Here is a 17,825-nt window from a genome sequence, read left to right as displayed (position 1 = left end):
AATGAATAACAAGTTGAGCTGCATTTGTAACAAGCTTTACAGCCAGAATCAGGGCTGAATTATTTGCAGGTGATGGTGAGAAAGATGGAGCCAATTAAACAGATGGAGAGCGCCAGAGAGCCTCTTGAATCAGAGCACACATTAACATGTCTCCATCTCTAAGGGGATATAATGCATTTTTAGTTTCAGTCAGGCACAGATGGGTAAGTGATACCATAATACTGCCTTCATTAAGCAAGCAGGAACAGATGCACCTTAACAAACTTCCTCACCGCAATCAAGAGACTTCCCCAAGGGCTGGAGAGTGATGGAGACAGATGGAGAGTGTTTGAGTGGGAACTAACATTAGGGAGCTACCCTGCTGAAAAGACCAGTGTAAGCCAGAATAAATTTCTAAGCTGGTTTTATGCTGGTCTACCTTGGACCGGGTGCCAAGGAAAGCTTTTGGAATTTTTATTATCAAAGGTGCAACTAAAGGATCTTTTATATAATTGATTTACTGTACTGGATTGAATAGTCTCCATTTTTCTATGTACTGTTTTTGCAAGGTGTGTTGTATTTATGAATCATTTGATTGCCACCTGAATTTGCCATGAAATAGCCATTGTAGCTGATATGGCAATAAACACCAAACAAACCTAGGACCGGCATGGTCATTCTGGAGAAGTAATCTTGCTGGTTAGCCTGGTGAGACTAAATCCTGGAGACCAGCATCCAAAACACAACATATTCTGGTTACCGGATATGCTTACATTTGCTGCAGGGTATGCCGAAAAAAGTTGTGTTCGAAATAAAATACTGTGTTGAGTTGTCTTAACGTTATGAGAACTTTAGTAAACTAAATTGCTAGACCAGATTAAGACGACTACTAATATTTTTAAATGAAACAATGAATTTGGCTACAATACATATTTTGAAACAATTTGTTCCGTACACTTCATTATTACGTCACAGCCAGAGGAAAGGTATATGGAGTTTTCCAAAGATGGCTTAATGTTATTCTCAACGAAAATATTGCGTGTTGTTATTTGTAATAATGAAAGTGCTTAAGTATTATAAATGTTTTTTTTTTTTTTTTTAACCACAAACATATATTTCATAGGTATTACAAGACATTATATGAAGTTTCCGTAGTGTAGTGGTTATCACGTTCGCCTAACACGCGAAAGGTCCCCGGTTCGAAACCGGGCGGAAACAATCTTTCTTTTATTGATGTGTTATTCTAGTTTTCCCACATTTATTATTTATTAATTGAATAAAACGTAAGTTGACGAATGTGAAGCTAAAATAAAATATGAAGTTTAAGAGGATCAGGGCACATTTTAAGTTTTGCGTGTTATTGTTTTTGAAAAAGACATTTCTTCTGTATTTTCTGTCTCTCACTGTCGTGGAAAGTGCTAACTGTTGTTTTCACAGAACTGAGACAAATATAATCGCATACATGTTGCATGTTTCTTTTTTATTTGCAAAGAGTGAAAGTGCTATATATTGTTGTTTAAAACTAGACAAATAAGTATACCATATTTCCAATATCCAAAATGTTAAATGAAGTTCAACTCAAGCTGACGAATGTAAAACAATAACCTAAAAAATGTATGTCTTCTCTAGTTTTTGTTTCTCACACAAAGATGGCTAAATGTTATTTTCAAAGAAACGGTTAACTACATAAATATGCTAAATGTTGTTTTCACAGAACTGAGACATATATAACACATGCTTAATATATTGAGTTAAACTCGAACTGAGTATTATAAAAATTACCACAAACATATATTTCATAGGATACACACTGATAATTACTGCGTTGCTACATAGAGGTTTCCGTAGTGTAGTGGTTATCACGTTCGCCTCACACGCGAAAGGTCCCCGGTTCGAAACCGGGCGGAAACAATTTTTTCTTTTTCATAATTCTTTTCCCTCACATTTATTATTTATTAAATAAATTAAACTTACTCTGTCGAATGTGAAGCTAAGTTTGGCGTTTAAGAAGACCAGGGCACATTTTAAGTTTTGCATTAAAAGTTTCTTATTCCAATAGCCTAAATGTGTGTTAGTGTCTTTTGAAAAAGACATTTATTCAGTATTTTCTCTCACTCTCGTGGAAAGTGCTAAATGTTGTTTTCACAGAACTGAGACATATATATCACATGCTTAATTTATTGAGTTAAACTCGAACTGTGTATTATATCCCCCCCAAAAAAATAAAAAAACTGAGAAGGTGAACTATATTAATATTGCATGTTGTTATCTGTAATAATGAAAATGTTTAAAAATTATTCGGTTCAGACTTGAAATTGGCCATATTATTACCCGATAATTCGTGTATTAATACATAGAGGTTTCCGTAGTGTAGTGGTTATCACGTTCGCCTAACACGCGAAAGGTCCCCGGTTCGAAACCGGGCGGAAACAGTTTTTTTCAACTTCCTTGAAGCTCCTGGAGTACTCAAGAAAAGACAGTAGGCTGTCCTTTCTGTGGCCGACTGGGTTGAACTGTCCAGCATTCTCCTCCTGTTCAACCTTACCGGTGAGGTACAAGGTGTAGTCAACATCATTCTCCAGCAGCCAACGAAAGGACTTGCCTATGTATTTGCCAAACTGGAGGATGTAGTCTCCTAACACCTCCTGCCTGTCAGATACATCACCTCCTCTCAGGAGCACCTCAGAACGGGCATTGGCCTTGACAACCTCCTCCCGTTGAGGTGCAGATTTGTCTTGCAGGGAGGGGTTGTTTTTTTATTGTCATTGCCTCAGCGGAGGGGTCCTGTCTTAAATGCCCCGATGGGCCTCTTCTAAACTGAACTGTCCTCCTCCCGGGAAAGAACTCTATCTTCTTCATTCTGTAGATTAAAGCACATTTAAAAAAATATGTAATAAAGGCTAATTTAGTAATTGTACAGTTAAAGTGTTGATAGAGATAGATAAAACAAATATTAATGAAAGTAATACACAATAACATGTAATATGTCATTATTAATAACACATACTACATAGTAATACTACTATTAATACTGATAAGAGATTTAACATCACTTGTAGATCTTACTGTCCTAGAATTATGTTTCAGCTCGAATGTTATAATATATTTGTATTACCTATATTGAAAGGTGCAATATAGATAAATGAATTAGTAAACATACAAAATTGAAAAGTGGTACCAGTACCAGAATAGTGATATAATTGCTGTCATTGCAGACCAAGAAAACAGAAACTATCTATATGAGCTAATGTCCTTAACAGTAACTTAGCTTACAGTAGCAAAGCCCATTCACAATTATGGAAATGACAAAGGTAAGCTAATAACTCACTGGTAAATATGTAACGTTATGGTACTACACTTTATCATTCAGGTTTCTTTATTTGATTTAGGCCCTACTATAGCATAATCTAAATACTCGGATGACAGACTATGTTGTGTAAAAGAACTTTGTAATTTTTTCGCAGTTCACGTTCGTTAGTTTAATTGTATTCACGTCACCAAAAATAACTTCAATCAAATCTTGAATACCTAACCTTCCATTTAAATGATCATAAAATATTGAGACACTGAGAGTGTTAAAAACAACAAAAACTATGGAATAAAAGATTAAATGGAACTTTATTTACTTTGATTCTAGCGGTTGAGATGCGATTGAGACGTTGTGATGAACTTTACCTGCGCCTGTCGGTCTCCCTTACCATACAAAAATGCGGAACAGCGCCACTTATTTCGACGTGTGGCCAAACATATATTACATCCGTACTGTAAGACACTACCATAGAGAATGCATTGGAAAAGTTAAGGAAAGTTAAAGCTAATGATTATCATTGTTTTTTTTTGATAATACCACGTTATAACCACGTTATTATATACAGGTTTCCGTAGTGTAGTGGTTATCACGTTCGCCTAACACGCGAAAGGTCCCCGGTTCGAAACCGGGCGGAAACAATCTTTCTTTTATTGATGTGTTATTCTAGTTTTCCCACATTTATTATTTATTAATTGAATAAAACGTAAGTTGACGAATGTGAAGCTAAAATAAAATATGAAGTTTAAGAGGATCAGGGCACATTTTAAGTTTTGCGTGTTATTGTTTTTGAAAAAGACATTTCTTCTGTATTTTCTGTCTCTCACTGTCGTGGAAAGTGCTAACTGTTGTTTTCACAGAACTGAGACAAATATAATCGCATACATGTTGCATGTTTCTTTTTTATTTGCAAAGAGTGAAAGTGCTATATATTGTTGTTTAAAACTAGACAAATAAGTATACCATATTTCCAATATCCAAAATGTTAAATGAAGTTCAACTCAAGCTGACGAATGTAAAACAATAACCTAAAAAAATGTATGTCTTCTCTAGTTTTCTGTTTCTCACACAAAGATGGCTAAATGTTATTTTCAAAGAAACGGTTAACTACATAAATATGCTAAATGTTGTTTTCACAGAACTGAGACATATATAACACATGCTTAATCCCCCCCCTGTTTAGCATGTTGTTATCTGTAATATGTTAATAATACTAAAAACAATTTTAAGCGGGTTCGCATTCATATTATTACATGCTAATTACGTCTTTATTGCATGGGTGTTTCCGTAGTGTAGTGGTTATCACGTTCGCCTCACACGCGAAAGGTCCCCGGTTCGAAACCGGGCGGAAACAATATTTTGCAACTAGCAGTTTGCTTGAACCCTAAATCTATATTATCATCTTGGGGGAAAACATTTTTATAATGGCATGCCTGCATACTGATATAAGCGACGTTGTAAACGATTTATGGGATGATTATAAAACTAAAGTAATTCTCCACAAGATGTCGCACTAGAACTAGCAGTTGTGGATAGTCTTCCACTGTGTCTGTAATATATAATAGTTACTTTTGAGTACATAGTTAACTTGACCCTCCACTGCTATTATCCACTATTATCAATGAGATGTTTCAACATCTCTCCCATTTTTTCCCATTACATTTGCCAAAGGTTTTGTTTAGTATTCCCTTTGATCTTCTCTCTTTGCTGTCCTGTTCATGTTCTCATGCCCAGTGGTATTGACCCTTTAGAAGCTGTAACAAGACTCCTGGCACTGGATGACCCCATTAACCGCAGTCATATTCACATGACTAGACGTGAACATATTCTGTCCATCTAGATTTGTTCTTTTGTCAGGCACACAGGAGTTCACTGAAAGAAACCGTCCCTGCCGCTACTGCTACAGCAGTCGTCTTTGCCTTCTTTAGTTTCTGGCAGTTTAGAGGTCTTTGATCAGCAGATTGAGGGATGGTAGAGCAGCCCGCCCTGACGGTAGCAGCCAAAGTAAGCTGTATAGCCTGTTTATTTTAACCAGTGGAACAGAGGAGCTTAGAGTACCAGCAAAACATATCAAGTCACACCCAACCCAATGTACACTATCTCGTTTGCTTTATTAGTGCAAGTGATATGTACTTCATCCGTGAGAATATAGTAAACACTAGAGAAATATGAAATAAGAAAATCTATGCATTGGTTTCAAACTAATTGCATGCATAAAACAATACAGAAATCTTAACGCAAGTCAGCTTAAAGGGATAGTTCCCCTGAAAATGAAAGTTCTGTCATCATTTACTCAACCTCATGTGGTTCCAATAATTTTGCTGGCAATAAAACATTTAGGAATATCCATGTAATGTGTGTCCATAGACGAGATTCACGCAATCCGTTTGTCATTGAATACTGTTTTTTAATACCCTTTCTGTTCTTTACAGTCAATTGTTGATCAAAAACAATAACAACAACAACAACAACAACATTTAATTCTAATCACGCATAGCACGGATGAGGCAAAGCCATTAGAGATGAGGCAAAGCCATTAGAGTCCTCTCTCATTAATAATTACTAATTTACAGACCTTCTTTACAAAACCGGTTTCCTTAAAGAGACAGGACTGTTTTTCAGCACGTGTTCAACAAATCAAAGTAAATACTTGTAAATATTACAAATTATGCAAGTAATCAAAAAAATATAACTAAATACAATATATGCAATAAAATACCATATTTACTAATGCAATACATGGGTTTGTATATTTAAAAAATGGAAAATGTGACCAAAATGATAAAATAAAAGAATAAAAATAAAAAATAAAATTAATATTTTCGTTATGTGTCTAGTGAGTACATTTGAGTACCCTATATAATTAGCAGCATTAGCTGAGAGAGAATTGTTTTCAGATGTAAGCAAAATGGACATTATAATTTAAATATACCGTTATAAATTGATGTCGAATCGAATCAAATCGAGTGCTTGTGAATCGGAATCGAATCAGATCGGGAAATCTGTATCAAGACCCAGCCCTATCAGAATCGCGATATGAAAGGCTGCAATGTAATTAAGTTATGGTTGTGTGCACTTCAGAGTGAACAGTAATAAAAGATAATTAGTCAAATTTATATTTTTGTAATGTACCTAGTTAGAAGGTCCCCTATATAATAGATGTATAATATAACAGCATTAGCTGGGAGAGAACTGTTTTCATATGTAAGCAAAATGGACATTATAAATTAAACATATGAACTGATATTGAATTGGATAGGACTAAGTCGAACTGAGAGCTTGTGAATCAAAATCGAATAGAACTGGGAAATCTGTATCAATACCCATCCCTATCAGAATCTCGATATGGTCATATCGAAAAAGGCTGTGATGTAATAAAATTGATACATGGTTGTGTGCGCTTCAGTGTGAACAGGTGTTGAGTGTGCACACGCAGGGATCATGATCAGTTCGCTTGCTGTGCACAAAAGCAAAGTGCTGCAGGTTCACACATGCGCGCAATTATAAACATCTGTAACCGCTACAAGTTATTATACAAATTTAAAAACTCGACACAGTATCACAGTCAATGATGAGATGACAGCGTTTCACCAGATTTGTAATGAAAAACAACCTGTCAAATACACACTGCACTTTCAGTGCTCTGCCAAAATAAACATTGCTAAACACCACACACCACATCCAATTGCACATTTCTGTAGATCTTCCATTATTCTCCATAGCTGATGACTACAAGAGTCCAATCCAGTTATAACAAGATTAATGTTTCTTATAAGAGGGATGCTTTCTGTTATCCTATCCACAACCCTATGAACACTAGAGCATTGCTGGCCCACACTGTCAATAAAGCCCTTGCTCTTTCTTGGGAATGAATGAATAGATAAGAGAAGCACTAGTTTATGGAGAGGCATGCACACATAAAGATTTACCATGAAATCCATGGCTGTTTGTCTCAAACATCTTTCCTCTAAAACTGTCTCTCATGAATTAAGGAGGTGATTGACATGCTTTGTGTCTAGCAGCTAAACCGAATACTCACATGCAACAATTTTTTTTTATCCTTACAGTATAATAGCACCAAGAAAGAGTTCTATGAGGCACAGATATACAATAGACCATTACACCATTTGAATTATAGACGAGTTGAGAAAAATCTACTACAGAAGGTCGCCTGCAGGATTTCATTGGCTGTGAAGTAGGCCTATTTCTAAAAGAAAGACACAGTACTAGTTGATGTTTCTCATATATATATATATATATATATATATATATATATATATATATATATATATATACACAGTGTATCCGGAAAGTATTCACAGCGCTTCACTTTTTCCACATTTTGTTATGTTACAGCCTTATTCCAAAATGGATTAAATTCATTATTTTCCTCAAAATTCTACAAACAATACCCCATAATGACAACGTGAAAGAAGTTTGTTTGAAATCTATGCAAATGTATAAAAAAAAAAAAAAAAAATGACAAAAATCACATGTACATAAGTATTCACAGCCTTTGCCATGACACTCAAAATTGAGCTCAGGTGCATCCTGTTTCCACTGATCATCCTTGAGATGTTTCTACAACTTGATTGGAGTCCACCTGTAGTAAATTCAGTTGATTGGACATGATTTGGAAAGGCACACACCTGTCTATATAAGGTCCCACAGTTAACAGTGCATGTCAGAGCACAAACCAAGCCATGAAGTCCAAGGAATTGTCTGTAGACCTCCGAGACAGGATTGTATCGAGGCACAGATATGGGGAAGGGTACAGAAAAATTTCTGAAGCATTGAAGGTCCCAATGAGCACAGTGGCCTCCATCATCCGTAAATGGAAGAAGTTTGGAACCACCAGGACTCTTCCTAGAGCTGGCCGCTCGGCCAAACTGAGCGATCGGGGAAGAAGGGCCTTAGTCAGGGAGGTGACCAAGAACCCGATGGTCACTCTGACAGAGCTCCAGTGTTTCTCTGTGGAGAGAGGAGAACCTTCCACAAGAACAACCATCTCTGCAGCACTCCACCAATCAGGCCTGTATGGTAGAGTGGCCAGACGGAAGCCACGCCTTAGTAAAAGGCACATGACAGCCGTTTGGAGTTTGCCAAAAGGCACCTGAAGGACTCTCAGACCATGAAAAACAAAGATTGAACTCTTTGGCCTGAATGGCAAGTGTCACGTCTGGAGGAAACCAGGCACCGCTCATCACCTGGCCAATACCATCCCTACAGTGAAACATGGTGGTGGCAGCATCATGCTGTGGGGATGTTTTTCAGCGGCAGGAACTGGGAGACTAGTTAGGATCGAGGGAAAGATGAATGCAGCAATGTACAGAGACATCCTTGATGAAAACTTGCTCCGGAGCACTCTGGACCTCAGACTGGGGTGAAGGTTCATCTTCCAACAGGACAACGACCCTAAGCACACAGCCAAGATAACAAAGGAGTGGCTCCGGGACAATTCTGTGAATGTCCTTTAGTGGCCCAGCCAGAGCCCAGACTTTAACCCGATTGAACATCTCTGGAGAGATCTGAAAATTGCTGTGCACCAACGCTTCCCATCCAACCTGATGGAGCTTGAGAGGTCCTGCAAAGAAGAATGGGAGAAACTGCCCAAAAATAGGTGTGCCAAGCTTGTAGCATCATACTCAAAAAGACTTGAGGCTGTAATTGGTGCCAAAGGTGCTTCAACAAAGTATTGAGCAGAGGCTGTGAATACTTATGTACATGTGATTTTCTTTTTTTTTTTTTTTTTTTAATAAATTTGCAAAGATTTCAAACAAACTTCTTTCACGTTGTCATTATGGGGTATTGTTTGTAGAATTTTGAGGAAAATAATGAATTTAATCCATTTTGGAATAAGGCTGTAACATAACAAAATGTGGAAAAAGTGAAGCGCTGTGAATACTTTCCGGATGCACTGTATATATATTATTTATAGAACAGAGGCGGACAGGAAAGCAGGGGTGCGAGATGGGTCAAAATATCGGGAACATGACTAAAGTCGGATTCAAACCCTGATCCCCATAGGAGAAACGTTTTTTTTTAATATGTCAGGGGTGTGCTACCTTCTGCAGCACAGCTGAAAAATGAACGTTTTGTCATTATTTACTCACCCTTCTGTTGTTTCTATGGATGCACCGATATATCAGCCGCTGATATATTTATCGGCCAATTATAGACCAAATTAAAACCAACGATAAATCGGTTTTAAACACTAAAACACTATGTACACTACAATATGAAAAGCCAATGGTTAATTTATAATTATCATCATACTTTGTTAGCACCCTGTGAATTCACAGGTTTTTAACAATCTAGAAATAATAATAACCACAAAATATAGAAGGGTTGGCACACCTAAGAACATGTAATATTTAATTTATAATCATTCTCATTCTTACATGAAGATTTTGGGGCCCCTAACAATGACAACATTGCACTCTGGGCCCCCTATCTTATCGCAACCCATACAGCATTTTTTTTTTAAAATTTTCATGAAAGCTATCATTAATAAACCTGAACAGAATCATGATTGCACACTCAAGAGACACTAAAAACAAATTTGAGTCTGAACAGTTTATAAGTATACAATAAATGAATGTCATTTTAGTGAGTTGGGACTGTGTTTCTAATGGAAATACTGGATTTTTTAAAATGTTTTAAATATTGATTGAACCCTAGAACACTGTAACGTAGGTGTCTTGGAGAGAAAGAGAGGAGACGCAGGAGTAAAAACCTTAAATCCTTTAATCACAATCGTTGGAGTAGAACAAACACTTGCATGGAAACAAACCCAAGACTCAACAATAGTAATCACTAGAGTGGAACAATCACAACAATTGACTGACCTATGATGAGGAAAACTAGAGGGTATTTATACACAAAAAACTAATGAGGGAATGGAAGGCAGGTGGGGATGACGATGAACAGATGGGAGTGATTAGGGCAGTGAACTATGGGTGATGTAGTCCAATGGAAAACTTCAAAATAAGAGTCCTTGAAGACACATGAGGGAGACAGACTGTGACAAACGCACATGTGGGTCAAAAATGACTCAGAGTCTAGTTTTAAGACTTAATTTTTACATGAATTGGTCTTTTGATCTGCCATTCCAAGTATTCCTTAATCAAGGTGTCTTCTATGAATATTATTTTACATTTTAAAAGAGTTTCCATGTCAACCCCTAGAATGCATATGTGGGTCCTATATAACCCATATGTATTTTCTATGGTATTCAATGCATTTAACGCTGGTATTATTTTTGTAATACATTGATTGATTGTAGAGTAAAACAAAAATATAGTGCCATATGGCAATATAGAGTACATAAGGTTGTAATTGTAAAAAAAATAAAATAATAATTTCCCAGTCCATTGTACTTATAGGCCTATGCATGTGTTTGTGTGGTATAGAGTTATTGAGACATTTCATATTTTACCACTAAACATGTAAATTGCCCTGTAAATGTTTTTGCACTCTCACCCAAAAGTGTATACTTCATTTTCAATGTGTTTAAAAGTCTTAAGAATTGAATAAAATATATTTAAACTATATAAATTAATAATACAATTATTATTAGAGTTCATTTTCCCTTTTAAGAAAGTCGTATTATAAAGAATAAGCATCTCGATTCCAACAAATCAATAATATTAAATATATGTGTAAAGTTATATTTTCCCTACAAGAGCATTAGAATAGAACAGATTTTATACAACTGATAACTTGGCCCATAATCCAAAGAGTTCCAGGCTTTAAAGCCCTTGATTTAACTTTTTTAGTTTGTAAGAATTCCCACAGGTTTGACCATGGATGGCTGATCATTATTGAATAGGTCAATGTAATTATAGTTTCTGTAAATCAAAGTATAGCATTTTCTTTTTGAAAAACGTGAAGCCTAAATATTTAAAATCTATAATTAAAACTGCCTTTGTTATGATAAAACTAAGTAGACCCTCCTTCCGCTTTTATAGTTTTAATACGAAACCATAGCATTTCTGTCAAAACTGTTTACTACAGTTGGTGAGGCTACAGCCCTTGATGAAAGTTCAGCTGTGTTCATCAATTCAGAGCAAAATTATCACAGTTGTTTTTTCTCCTCTTCTAGGCACCTTGTGCTTCTGTCTTTTTTCTGCACATCAGTGCATCTGCAAGGTCCCACTGCAGTGCACCTCCTGATATTGCCCATTAAATAATCAAACCTCCTCTGAGAATGTGCCGTTTTTCTTTCTAGACTTTCTTCAAAAAGAAACAACATGGTGGGTACAAGGGGATTTCTTTTTTTTTATTATTTATTTATTTATTTTTCCCCTTTTTTCACCCAATTTGGAATGCCCAATTCCATATGCACTTTTAAGTCCTCGTGGTCACGTAGTGATTTGCCTCAGTCCGGGTGGCGGAGGATGAATCCCAACTGCCTCCGTGTCTGAGACTGCCAATCCGCGCATCTTATCACGTGACTTGTTGAGCATGTTGCCACGGAGACATAGCGTGTGTGGAGGCTTCATGCCATCCACGCGGCATCCAGCTCAACTCAACTCACCACGCGCCCTACCGAGAACAAACCACATTATAGCGACCACAAGGAGGTTACCCCATGTGACTCTACCCTCCCTAGGGACCGGGCCAATTTGGTTGCTTAGGAGACCTGGCTGGAGTCACTCAGCACGCCCTGGGATTCTCTAGTGAACTCCAGAGGTGGTAGCCAGCGTCTTTTACCACTGAGCTACCCAGGCCCCCAACGGGATTTCTAACGTCTTAAAAAGTTGACATGAACTCTTGTAAACCCTTATGAATGTGTACCAATCTAGATAGATGGATGGATGGACGGAAGGACAGATGGACGGACGGACGGACAGACAGACAGATAGATACATAGATACATAGATATGCTCAAGCTACATTATAGTTGTCATCTTTCTAATTAATTTCTAAAGTTCTTGTCTTCCTTCGCTGTGTGTGTCTGTGTGCAGAAATTAGGGTAAATCTACCTTTGAAGTTATGTGAAGCAGAGTCTCAGGAGACCTGGAGGCCTCAGGCTGGACTTAGCCAGTGATGAGGGAGATGTTGCTTTGAAAGGGAATCATTTCAGTATCCACTCTTGCCTACATTCAACAATTACATTGCAACACAGTACATGTTGACATAGATGCTATATTATAGAGGATCACTTGCTATAGTGTTTGGTAGGTTATGACTCATGATACAGTGATTTCATTTGATTTACAAACTGTGTTGACTAAGTCTAGATGTGTACCCTGTATAACTGCAACTGAACAATGTAGGCGGATGTCATGTCAACTGATTTGATGAGAGGTGTTCTTTGTAGTAGCTGTTCTTTGTAGTGGGTGTGGTTTGTAGTCTTACAGACTCTTGGATTTGATCGGTTTGAGTTTGTTTAAGGTGGGCAAGGCAAATAATTTTATATAGCCTGCAGGGGAAAACTAATGGGGATTAGTGCCCTAATATGCTAATTGTACGTTTTAAGGCTTAGTTTTTATGTCAATTTGTTAATGGTAGATCTGTGGACACAGTAAAGTATTTAGATTTTTGGAGTAAAAAAATATTGTTTTTATTTTGAAGTGACAAAGTAAAGTTAGACCCTTGGTATAAAATGCAACCTTGGACAAGTTTACCCTGAGGGGGTCATCTTGCCCCAGTAGTGGGGTAAGATGGCCCCTTTTCATAATTTTTTATTTTGATGACAACAAAATTAGCACATGTTTCTATTTATTTGCCTTGATTATATATTGGATGATGCATACTCATCCTGTACATGATAAACGTTTTTATATATATACAGTATGTTACAATTTAAAAGTAAATTAACATTGTTCTTAAGGGGGGCATCTTACCCCATTTTCCCCTATATAGTCATGAGAAACTATTAAACAATTAGTAAGTAAGGCGGAATGAATTATGTCTTAATGTCTAAGGGTAAAAGTTGCTAAGATTTGCAATAATAATAATAATAATAATAATAATAATAATAATTAAACTTGTTTATAATAGAACAAACAAAAACAATTGTACACTTACAGCTTAAACTAAGGGCCATTCCACAAAATATGTTCCTTTTGTGTCCCTCATTAACATATATGTAAACAACGACTTCAGCAATGAAATGCTGATGCCAACTATTACAAAGTGTTATTATAGGCACATATCTTTTAACACATTGGCAAAAATCCATTAACTTCCTTTTACTTGTAATTTTTTTTTTTTTCCCATCGTCTTAATGAGGATGCCTTTTGGCCTGTCCCCAACCTTTGGTTACTCCTTGGGTATTAGCAATTATGCACATTTTCTCAAAACATAAAAAAGTATATATAAAAGCTAGTATTTGGTATTTATTCTCTCTTTATATTGTTTGTTTTAGTGGACATAATATATTTTTAAAAGAACTTAAAGTTGTGTCCCCAATCATCATAACTCCCCCTTATTAAAATAATGTAAAATTCCATGAATAAAAAAACAAAACAAACTCCAAATGACATCATCATCATCTCAGGATGTGATCTCTATAAGTAAGTAAGTTTGTCCTATTTATTTTGTTAGGTTTGTCAGTATACATCAATCTTAAATCATCTCTGTTACCATAATTTTGCATAACGAAATAACTAAAAAGTTAAAGTTTGTAGAAATATCAGCATTAAATTCTCTTTTTGATAAAAAACGGCATAAATTATGAATCTAGTAATGGCTAAATGAACTGTAAAACTGTCAACCCTGTTACCGTTTTCCCTGTTTCTTTTTAAAAGGCATAACTATATCCCAACACACACACACACACACACACACACACACACATATATATATATATATATATATATATATATATATACAGTTGTGCTCAAAATTTTGCATACCCTTGGAGAATTGGTAATATATGTATCATTTTTAAAGAAAACATGAGTGAGCAGGCAAAACACATTTCTTTTATTTCTTATGGGATTCATATTCAGCTGTAGGTTATAGCAGAATGGTACAATCATAAAACAAAACATGGTAACAAAGAAAAAAATGAAATGACCCCTGTTCAAAAGTCTGCATACCCTTATTTCTTAATACTGTGTATTGCCCCCTTTAGCATCAATGACAGCGTGCAGTCTTTTGTAATAGTTGTCTATGAGGCCCCAAATTCTTGCAGGTGGTATAGCTGCCCATTCATCTTGGCAAAATGCCTCCAGGTCATGCAAAGTCTTTGGTCGTCTTGCATGAACCGCACGTTTGAGATCTCCCAGAGTGGCTCGATGATATTAAGGTAAGGAGACTGTGATGGCCACTCCAGAACCTTCACCTTTTTCTACTGTAAACACTGGAGGGTCAGCTTGGCCTTGTGCTTAGGGTCATTGTCGTGCTGGAAAGTCCAAGAGTGTCCCATGCGCAGCTTTCGTGCAGAAGAATGCAAATTGTCTGCCAGTATTTTCTGATAACATGCTGCATTCATCTTGCCATCAATTTTCACAAGATTCCCCATGCCTTTAGAGCTCACACACCCCCAAAACATCAGTGAGCCACCACCATGCTTCACAGTGGGGATGGTATTCTTTTCACTATAGGCCTTGTTGACCCCTCTCCAAACATGGCGCTTGGTCTCGTCACTCCAAATTACAGTGTGCCAGAAGCTGTGAGGCATGTCAAGGTGTTGTCGGGCTTTTTTGTGGCATTGGTGCAGTAAAAGCTTATTTCTGGCAACTCGACCATGCAGCTCATTTTTGTTCAAGTATCGTCGTATTGTGCTCCTTGAAACAACCACACCATCTTTTCCCAGAGCAGCCTGTATTTCTCCTGAATTCTTCTGGCAGTTGTGGCTGAAATCTTTCTTTGTCTACCTGACCTTGGCTTGGTATCAAGAGATCCCCGAATTTTCCACTTCTTAATAAGTGATTGAACAGTACTGACTGGCATTTTCAAGGCTTTGGATATCTTTTTATACCCTTTTCCATCTTTATAAAGTTCCATTACCTTGTTATGCAGGTCTTTTGACAGTTCTTTTCTGCTCCCCATGGCTCAGTGTCTAGCCTGCTCAGTGCATCCACGTGAGAGCTAACAAACTCATTGACTATTTATACACAGACACTAATTGCAATTTAAAAAGCCACAGGTGTGGGAAATTAACCTTTAATTGCCATTTAAACCTGTGTGTGTCACCTTGTGTGTCTGTAACAAGGCCAGACATTCAAGGGTATGTAAACTTTTGATCAGAGCTATTTGGGTGATTTCTGTTATCATTATGATTTAAAAAGGAGCCAAACAACTATGTGATAATAAATGGCTTCATATGATCACTATCCTTAAATAAAAGACAGTTTTTTTGCATGATCAGTCATATTTTCAAAATCAATGCCAAAATTTCACAATTTCTGCCAGGGTATGCAAACTTTTGAGCACAACTGTATATTGAAGGGGTGGACGCCTGGATATATATATCTTTTGAGTGAATTAAATTTAAACTGATCAGCATTTAACCTAATGTGATTAAGTGAATTATTTTAGTGGAACTAATCAGTATTTTTATCACATATATCCTTTAGAGCTAATGATTTATTATTCTAAGTATCTTAATATAGGTTCTTTGTGGTGTCATCCTTGTTCAAGCAGTTTGAGACCATTCCATATCTGTCTTCATGCTTTAGGAGATGGTGTGTCTTCTGATTAATAGGCCTAGGTCACGTAGGCCGCTTCTTTAGTGTCTACATGACCAAGCAACGTACATTGATTGTGAAAGTTTTCTGTAAGAATACCACTTCAGATGCCCTGAGAGAAAGTACAGTTATCTCTGTGTTTTGAGTTCCAATAAGATAAGACTAGTCTCCAACAGAAGCTTTGTAGTATAAGACCTTGAATAGGAGACACTGTGTGTGTGTTTCTCCAAAAGTATTTCTGTTTCAGGAATTCTGTAAAATGTGAATAGCAGTCGAGAGTTGGACAACTGGACCTCAGAAACCTACTATTGTCCATAAAGGGAAGACTGTCCATAACCTATGTCCTGACTCGGACCATTGGATTCTATATATGGAACTAAAGCTTCATGCCAACAATCAATGAGATAAACAATGTACATGATGACCATGTTCAGAAATGGTCTATAGCTATCTATGCTTGTAACCAATCAGAATTCTAGAAGCTATAGCATTAACGTCAACTTGATGCTGTATCTGACTATAAGTATAGATGTTTTTGGGCCTGAGTTCAGTTGGTGATTCTCTTGTCTTCGAACTCAGAGGTTTTTGTACTGCTGACTTCAGCCATTAGATTTGGCAAAAAACTGTCTTCAGTAAAATTCAACTAATTTGATTGACACCTCAACTCCTGGTCTTCATTCCAAGCCTACTGGTCTACGGGCCCAAGCTGTAATCCCCTACAATATATATATATATATATATATATATATATATATATATATATATATATATATATATATATATATATAATTTAGATTGAGTTAAAAAATTTAAAATATTACAGAAATTTACTTTAAAAAAATAAAAATACATTTGAAATGGAAAATGCACTAATTTTACAGAATGACTCAGAAATTGCAGTTAGCCAATTTACTAATTGTAACTTTCTAATTGTTGGTACTCCTGTCATTATGAGGACTGTCCATAGACATAATGATTTTTATACTGTACAAACTATATATTCTATCCCCTAACCATACCCCAAAACCTAACCCACACAAAAAACTTTCTGCATTTTTACAATGCTGTGTTTTTTTTAAGGCGTCTGAATTACAGGGACACTAGGGTATAGTTATAGGTACCACATTTATAGTATAATACCCTTGTAATTATTAGTGTGTAACTTAAAATAATGTCCTTGTAAACCACAAAAAACAACTCTCTCTCTCTCTCTCTCTCTCTCACACACACTCTCTCTCACACACACACACACACACACACACACACACACACACACCTGATGCAGTGCCATAATCAGTTTCTTCAATAATGTATCATTGAACCTTTACCATTGTATTCATATTATTCAAAGTTCAAAGCCAACCTTCAAAGTTTCTCTTGACAAATTTCTAATTTGATTTGCAATTTAAAATGTTCAGTCACTGGGATTCCCAATCCCTTCACAATAGTGAGAAAGAGACATTACTATGTGGCCTTGAGGCAGTGTGTTTTCACTGCGATATTCAATGTTATGTATATTTTAGTGTTATTTCGTTTTTGTTTTTATGTCATTTGTTTGTGCTTTGCTGAAGCGTGTTGTAGTCAAGGCCACTATGAGCACTTCATCTTTTGTAGGGTCTGCAGCAGGTCTTGTACTTAAACAGCTTTAAAGCACAAATCGCCTTTACAACAAGGAACACAGCTCGGACCATTCCACTTTTTTTTAGGGGAATATTGGATCCCTTAAACGTTATTAACATACGATTTTAATAAATATGGGCAGAGTATTGAATACCATACAATTATATAGTTATGTGGAAACACGTGAATGTACATATGAGCAAAAATATAATTTCAGTTTTTCATTTTATTGTGAATAATAATTAACAACCCCTATACGTCAGTTGGGATCTTCC

At 36.4% G+C, this 17,825-nt stretch overlaps 5 non-coding genes across 5 annotated transcripts; all 5 read left to right on the top strand.

Annotated features, from left to right (window-relative positions):
• The first annotated feature begins 1,124 nt into the window (after nucleotides 1-1,124).
• trnav-aac (transfer RNA valine (anticodon AAC)) lies at nucleotides 1,125-1,197 on the top strand. Its single transcript has one exon. It is a non-coding gene; the product is annotated as a tRNA-Val (tRNA).
• A 620-nt stretch (nucleotides 1,198-1,817) lies between these two features.
• trnav-cac (transfer RNA valine (anticodon CAC)) lies at nucleotides 1,818-1,890 on the top strand. Its single transcript has one exon. It is a non-coding gene; the product is annotated as a tRNA-Val (tRNA).
• A 448-nt stretch (nucleotides 1,891-2,338) lies between these two features.
• trnav-aac (transfer RNA valine (anticodon AAC)) lies at nucleotides 2,339-2,411 on the top strand. The gene has a single exon. It is a non-coding gene; the product is annotated as a tRNA-Val (tRNA).
• A 1,443-nt stretch (nucleotides 2,412-3,854) lies between these two features.
• On the top strand, nucleotides 3,855-3,927 carry trnav-aac (transfer RNA valine (anticodon AAC)). The gene has a single exon. It is a non-coding gene; the product is annotated as a tRNA-Val (tRNA).
• Nucleotides 3,928-4,567: 640 nt separating this feature from the next.
• trnav-cac (transfer RNA valine (anticodon CAC)) lies at nucleotides 4,568-4,640 on the top strand. The gene has a single exon. It is a non-coding gene; the product is annotated as a tRNA-Val (tRNA).
• Nucleotides 4,641-17,825: the final 13,185 nt, after the last annotated feature.

The sequence above is a fragment of the Myxocyprinus asiaticus genome, chromosome 23 (assembly GCF_019703515.2).
Source record: "Myxocyprinus asiaticus isolate MX2 ecotype Aquarium Trade chromosome 23, UBuf_Myxa_2, whole genome shotgun sequence".
In the NCBI taxonomy this organism is placed as follows: Eukaryota; Metazoa; Chordata; class Actinopteri; order Cypriniformes; family Catostomidae; genus Myxocyprinus; species Myxocyprinus asiaticus.
Note: the sequence above shows the minus strand (reverse complement) of the source record. Positions and strands in the feature narration are given on the sequence as shown.